General features: G+C 32.1%; 1 long non-coding RNA gene across 1 annotated transcript; it reads left to right on the forward strand.

Annotated features, from left to right (window-relative positions):
- Positions 1-3,751: 3,751 nt before the first annotated feature.
- On the forward strand, positions 3,752-7,747 carry LOC143058642 (uncharacterized). Its single transcript, XR_012973165.1, has 2 exons — positions 3,752-3,814; positions 5,705-7,747. It is a non-coding gene; the product is annotated as an uncharacterized LOC143058642 (long non-coding RNA).
- Positions 7,748-8,234: the final 487 nt, after the last annotated feature.

The following is an 8,234-nucleotide window of genomic DNA, read 5'->3' on the forward strand; positions in this document are numbered from 1 at the left end:
TGTATACCAACACGATTAATCATTTGATACAAAAAGATAGTTATATAAATACGGATATTTCTTATATTTGAGGGTCATCCTTTAAAAGTTACGGTCATCATTTACAAATTACGGTCATCTTAAAAGCAGTTACGGTCAGCCTTGTTATGAATCGCTGATTCTGTTACGGTCATCTCGATTGTGATTTACGGTCATCTTGGCGATTTTTTCAAATCGAATTTCCCGTTTCATGCACATTTCTCAGAAGTAATTAGTGATTTCCGAGTGATTCTTTTATAAATTTACATCGTTTCAATGTATGATTTGTAAAGAAAATGATATAGAAACACTTTAACAGACAATACAGAAACTGACCTAATTTTTCATCCGACATCTTGGGATGACCGTGAATGCAGTTACGGTCATCAGCTTTACCCCAGTGAATTTACAGCAGTCGTGTACCAATCACAATGAAAAGTATCAACATTACTGTATTGCACATGCGTTATTAATTTGTTTTAAGGTAGATTCATGGTATACCGCTATCTTGGATTGTACAATCACAGTACAAAATCGGTCTAGTTATTTGCCCAAATCAGCAAATTTGAAACAGATTTGCAATTTAATGGTAAGACAGTTTATTTATATAAGAAAACTTGTTAATTTATTGTATTATTCAAAATACTTTAACATATATCAACCTTTTTGGTTTTTAAAATCATTTTTTTCAAATGAGCCATTTGAGGGGAGATAACTCTTTTAGTACAAAATTTATACTGGGCTAATATTTTTTATTTTTACTTGTGGCAAGAAAACAAGTTCGGTTACACCATGTTTTCTCTTTATTTTCTTAAAACATATTATGAAACATATCTTCTCACAATTTATTTCAAAATTCTATCTCATAGATTTTTTTGTAGTCACTCTTATGTGTTTTTTCATGAACAAACCAACCAAATTTAGGCAATTTTCAACGACTCATAGCTTGAAAAATAGCACGGTGACCCATAATTTTTATTATATTTTTGAAAAAAGCATATAAAAATCTTCATTTTGGCAAATTATAAGAAAATTCTGTCTCAAAAAAACATTTACTTATGATCTACCTTAAATGCGTCAAAGAACACCAGAAATGCAGCGTCATACCTCTTGATGATGTCACCAGTAACGCTAAGACATCTTGGCAGTTAGAAGATTTGGAAACAAGACTGGTGGACTTGTTACAGAACATTGATAGAATAAAGAAGGACCGAAAAGCTAATTTAGCCAGCATTGAAGAAAAAACGGACCTTCTTTTTTCAGAAATTCAACAAATAAGATATCAAACTAACAAACATTTAGACAAACTTGAAAAAGAAATAAAACAAGATATAGATATTAAAGAGTTCAATGCAAGAAGAATATTCAGAATACTCTATCGTCTGTTGAAGAAAAGGAAAACTTAATAACAGAATATCAGACCAATCTTCAAAGCACAAAACAACATGCTTCAGATCTTCAAACATTTCTTGTGATGAGAGATATTGAAGTGAAGGTTTTTGAAAATGAAGAATATCTGCAGTCGTTAATAGAAACCAATCAAATCGAGGAGTTCGATTTTGTAATTAAAGTAGATCCAAGGGTGGTTAGTATCTCAAATAGTTTGGAGAATTTCGGATCAGTAGAAATAAAAACGCGGCCGAGTTGCATTCGTTTAATCAAAGCGAAAGCCAAACAAGCACAGTTACAAGTTAAACCAACGAAGACCATTAACAATTAAAATTTGATTCTTCAGAAGAAAATAACAACAAAAGGTGAAAATATAAGGGGTTGTTGCATGTCAGTAAATGGTGATTACTTTTTCACTGATCATTACTATGAAAAAAACGCGCTTTCTGTCTTTGAATCGGATGGTACATTCAAATACGAGATAATGCTTGATCCTAGTTATGGGTTTGACATACTAGTAACCTTAATCGATAAAAAAACATGTGATATTACATCCGAAGCATCCCGTAAGCACCTCGGAATCGACATAATAGACACCGATTACAGAATGGAAAATAAAATTTATCAAACTTCCTGCTTGCCACTGGGGAATCACATGTGATCAAGACTCATATTTTTCTGTCTTGAAGGACGTGGTATATTTAAGGTAAACATTGAAAATTATACAATGTCTCACGTGATCAGTTGTAACTTACCGGGAAGTTCCTATGTATCTGTATTCGACAACAAGATATATTACACTAACCACGATGATAACAGTGTAGTTTGTCATGACCATACTGGATCACTTGTTTGGACTTTTAAATATACTTCAGCGTTGCTACTTCCTAGAGGCATCACTGTTGATAATGACGGTCACGTGTTTTTTGTCGGAGAGGAATCGTCGAATGTGGTCATTATATCAAACGATGGAAAATACCACAGGCAAATTCTAACAGACAAAGATTGTCTTTGTGGTCCGTCAGCTATTTTTTTTGAAAAACAGACCAGACAAATTCTTGTGGCGAACACAAATGAAACTGCCTTTCTTTACAATGTCACTTAAAATCAATATGTTTTATATGACTTCAAGTTTTGAAATACAATAAAGGCATCACTCTTGATAATGACGGTCACATGTTTGTCGGAGGGGAATCTTCGAATGTGGTCATTATATCAAACGATGGAAAACACCACAGAACAAATTCGAACCACAGCCGTTAACATGTCCATTCCAGTCCTCTGATGTCTTGGTCTGGTTATTGTCTGGTTTAAGTGTTAATTGATGTTTCAAATTCCGCTCACCATAGACAGAAATTTATATATAAAGAAGTTTTGTAGGTTTTCTCACTCAGATGTAAAATGTGTGAATGAGGTTCATTGACCGTCCTTTAATTCTGTAGATTCTTTATCATTTTTACTCCATTTTCTATCAGCCAACTGTTTTCCATTTTTTTAATATTTGGACAATTTAACTCTATTCTGTAAATTGTTTGCACTTAATGTCTATAACTCTCTAAACTCAACCAAGATCCTTTAATATGTTAAAACTTTTAATAAGAATTGAGACCTGCATCGGCAGACAAGGTCATACAACAATCGGTAGTGGTAAATAACGCAAAACACATTTCACAAGACGGCTAAAACGAAAATCACAATTCGCATTGAACATTTCAACCGTTAAAGTAATAACACAACAAACATTATAAAAGTTTTGCCTTGTATGATGGATTTTCATAAATTAAATGAGTTATATGATAATCGTGAATTGGACAGCAAACAAACATTACAGTGAAAAGATGAAATGCAGTGGTACATGTATTAGGTCAATTGTAATATTTTGCGGGAAAACGTTTCGCTTTTAAACTTAAGACTACAAATCTCAGTACTGAATACTTACCAGGTACCAGGATTATAATTTAATACGCCAGACGCCCGTTTCGTCTACATAAGACTCTTTAGTGACGCTCAGATCAAAATAGTTATAAAGCTAAACAAGTACAAAGTTGAAGAGCATTGAGGACCCAAAATTCCAAAAAGTTGTTGCCAAATACGGCTAAGGTAATATATTCCTGGGATAAGAAAATCCTTAGTTTTCAAAAAATTCAAAGTTTGGTAAACAGAAAATACATAAAAACATCCACTTCCAATTCAATAACAAAATATGATTTAAATAAATGAGTAATTATTTGTCATTTTTTAAGAATTACTCAAGAGAAGTATGTAACTCACAAATGTTCTTCAGGTGAAATATAAAAGTTTGAAGTGTTTCGTTTTTAAAGGTACTTAGTATAATCATGTGACATACACTAAGGAGATATTAAATTACGTTTTATTTCCTTGTTATGAAGGTTGATATTGGTTTCAGGTAAGATGATCTAAGATTAAGATTTCCATTTCATATTGTATATACATTTTTGACATATTGCATTCGAAAGTTTAATAAAAGCTGTTATGTTCTAGAGATAATAGGATTCTATTGATATAAACTTTTTTCAAAATGTTTGTCTGGTTAAGTATGTAGGGACAATTTTTGCATGGTCATATATTAAAATGAAAAATAACACAAAATATTACCTTAAAATAGATGATTTGATAATTGTTTGAAAGCAATTGAATTTATTTGAGCAGATAGATATGGTATCATTAAATTTTTGTTTTATAGTACAGCAGATTTGATTTAAAATTATCGATCGTGTCGATACAACATGTAATACGGGCAAGGTCAAATATGCTATTTATCTGTTATACTGAACTAAGCAAGTCTTGCACTGTTTTTTACGATTAGGTGAATTGGACTTATATTTTTTAGCATTATACTCGGTATTTATTTGTTTCTAAAACAAAGGGTATAAAGTGTGGAATAAACTGCAATCAACATAAAGAATAAAGCCGATGTCTCAGGTTATAACGGCAAAGTTAAAATGCTATTGATAAACTATACTTAACTAAGCAAGTATTGTACATTTAATAAACATCTGATTGTAATTTATGTTACTTCTAAGCCGTAAGAGAATTAATCACTCGTTTTCCTCAAAAATATAACGTAAAGATTCTAGAATTTAATGAATATCGACAAATAGGAAATAAATTAGGAATAAAGAATAATGATGTGCTAAAATGTAAAGGATAGTGAAAAAATAAAGACATAGGAGAGAAAATGAGAAAAAAACATAAACATAAAGAAATGAAGGACCCCATCACGACCCTCAAGGACTGACTGACGGAAAGTGTGGCAAACTTTAAATTATCTGATAAAAGTAACTGTTAGCTTGAGTATAGTGCCAACAAATCAAATTATGAAATCTTTTAGGTGTGTGTCTGTTTTCGTAATTCTGTGATTGAAATTAGCACTTTTTTTATTGTGTAGGCCAGACACGTTTTTGTCTACAAAATACAAAAACCAGTGACGTTATAAAAAGTTAAAAAAAAAGAAACAAACAGAATTGAAGTGCAAAGAGGACCAAAAAAGGTCAATAGTTTTCACTAGCTAAAGAAAGTTTGAACACAGAATCAGTATTTAAATCATATTAAGGAAACTATTTCCAGAGTCGAATATTTTAGCATTTTATTGGTTTCAAATTTGAAATTTTGAGATGTCACTTCAATCGTTCTAGAGTTATGACCCTTTACAAATGGAAAAAAATGCTGATTTTGTTTTTATTTCGTTCTCTTTTATTAGTTTGTAGCAAATAAATATTATGAAACTTATATATGCTTATTACCACAAAACACTGATCCTGTTTTAATTTTGGAGGTGTCACTCTAAACGTTCTAAAGTTATGCTCCTAGAATTATGCACATTTACAAATGGAAAAATTGTTGAATGTTTCGTTTTAGTTCGTTAACTTTAGTTTGCCTTTGTCTAATGTTATAACACTTATACACAATGCTTATTACAACAATACACAGATCAAGATGGAATGTTGTTGGTATCACTCTTACTGTTCTAGAATTATGTCCCTTTACAAAAGGTAAAATTGCCTAATTATCTAAGGTGTTGGTTATTAGTTTTGTCGGAAAAATCAGGTCTTGGTTGTAAGTGTTGTCGAGGGAGTCGGATGTTTATGGTTAGTGTTGTCAAAGGAGTCTGGTGTTGGTGGTTAGTTGTGTCGAATTTGTTTTGGTGTTGGTGGTTTATATTGTCGAAGCGGTCGGGTTTTGATGAAAAGTGTTATCTAATAAGACTGAGGAGTCATATAACAGCTTCGTATTCATGATGTTATGATAAAAATATATATATTGATACATATTTCAGGTTATCACCATGGCTACTAGTACAGCTCTTTGTGGTCCATGTTCAGAGCGACATATAACCCAACAATCAACATACTGGTGCTCGGAGTGTGAAGAAGCCATTTGTGACGACTGCCAAGAACATCATAAAGTACTCAAAGCCACACGAAGTCACCAACTCATACCAATTGACAAGTACAAATCTCTTCCGTCCTGCATTACTGATATACAGCAGTCATGTACCTATCACAATGAAAAGTATCAACAATACTGTGCTGCACATGCGTTACCTATTTGTTTAAAATGCATTAAAGAACATCAGAAATGTAACGTCATTCATATTGATGAGGTCATAAACAACGCTAAGACATCCGAGCACTTTCAAGATTTAGAAACTAGATTGATGGACTTATTACAGAACATTGATAAAGTCAAGAAGGACCGAACGGCTAATTTGAGTAATATTGAAGAAAAGAAGGAGCGACAACTTGTAGAAATTCAAAAAATAAGAATTCAAATTAACAAACATTTAGACATACTTGAAAAAGAAATAAAACAAGATCTTGAGAAAAAAGTGAGTCAATGTAAAAATAATATTCAGAAGCTGTTATCAGAAGTAAAAGTAAAAGAAGACTTGATAACAGAATATCAGAACAATCTCAAATCAGTCAAACAACATGCTTCCGATCTTCAAACATTTCTTGTGATGAGAAATATTGAAGTAAAGGTTTTTGAAAATGAACAATATTTACAATCCTTGGTAGAAACTAACCAATTTGCACCAGTCGATCTCATTTTTAAAGTAGAACCAGGGGTGCTTAGTATCTTAGACAGTTTGAAATCTTTTGGATTAATTAAAATTAAAAAGAAGTCGAGTAACATTCGTTTAATCAGAGCGAAAGATAAACAAGCACAGTTACAAGCAACACCAACGAAGACCATAGACGACTTGAAGTTAATTCTACAGAAGAAAATTTCAACAGGTGGGATGAATATTAGAGGTTGTTGCATGTCAGTTAATGGCGAATATTTCTTTACCGACTATTACTCATGCAAAAGGCTAAATGTCATTGCGTCAAATGGTACATTCAAATTTGATATGTTGCTAGATCCTAGTTATGGGTTTGACATAACAATAATCAATGAGAAAACAATCGCTATCACATCTGGATATTCTCGTGAGCATATCGGAATTGACATAATAGACACCGAGAGCCGAAAGATTATAATATTCATCCCCCTTCCTGGTTGTCCATATGGAATAACATGTGATCAAGACTCATTGTTTGTCTGTGTTGAAGGACGTGGTATATATCAAATAAACACTGCGGATTGTATTGCCTCTCACGTGATCAGATGTAACTTACCAGGAAGTTCCTACGTATCTGTATTTACCGACCAGATATACTACACTAACTGGAGAGATCACAACGTAGTTTGTTGTGACCGTTATGGATCACGTGTTTGGAGTTTTGAAGATACTTCAGTTTTGACAATCCCGGGCGGCATCACTGTAGATAATAACGGTAACGTGTTTGTTGTTGGACAAACTTTGTCAAATGTGGTCATTATATCAAACGATGGAAAACTTCACAGGGAAATTCTGCCAGACAAGGACGGTCTACGTGAACCGTCAGCTATTTTCTTTGATACACAAACTAAGAAACTGCTTGTTGCGAACAAAAAAGAAACTGCTATCCTTTATAGTGTTACTTTAAATACTTGAAATTGCTGTTTTATGTGACAATTTGCCTGCTTTTTTTCTATGAGGCAAAAAGGCATTCATCCAGTAAAAAATAATTTGTTTACAATGTTTAAAATTCATTGCAAATATTTAAACCTTGGTCAAAATAAAAATATTAAAGTTACTAATTTTCAAATGAATTGAAGTAATGTTATGTATTGAAAGACATTGCATTAATATAAAACTGTATTTAAAACGAATTTATAAAAATTAAAGAACATCTGTCTTCACTTTTTTGAATAAATAATTAAAAAATTTGTAAAAGTATACAGAAAATGCTAGACATATAGTAATCCTTCAATAAACGAAACAGTAGTTGAATTTATTTTATGTTTGTTTTCATTTCTATAAAATTAAACCATATTCAAATACATTTGTTTACAGTTTAAAGTCTAATGTACAGTAAAAAAAAACAATTGCAATCGATTCTTACTCTTATTTGGTCATTGTTCCTGTAAAATTCTACGAGTTTAAATCATCTGTAATATATTGACTCCTGTTCGAGATAAATTCTCTCTAAAAACACAAACTTCCAATCAAACGTGTGCTAGAGGACTCTTGTGAAATTGCGGGAAGATGTGAGATGTAGGTCCATGTTCAAAGTCTCACTTGTGTGTAACAAGGGACAAATCCACGTCACGCAAAGGTAAACGTTATATTTTTAAATTGTTTAACGTTTTGACTGTACTTTATAATTTAATAGGTATAGGAGGATGTGGTGTGAGGGCCAATGAGACAACTCTTCATCCAAATAATAATTTATAAAAGTAAACCATTAAAGGTCAATGTACGGCTTTCAACACGGAGC

The sequence above is a fragment of the Mytilus galloprovincialis genome, chromosome 14, assembly GCF_965363235.1.
Source record: "Mytilus galloprovincialis chromosome 14, xbMytGall1.hap1.1, whole genome shotgun sequence".
In the NCBI taxonomy this organism is placed as follows: Eukaryota; Metazoa; Mollusca; class Bivalvia; order Mytilida; family Mytilidae; genus Mytilus; species Mytilus galloprovincialis.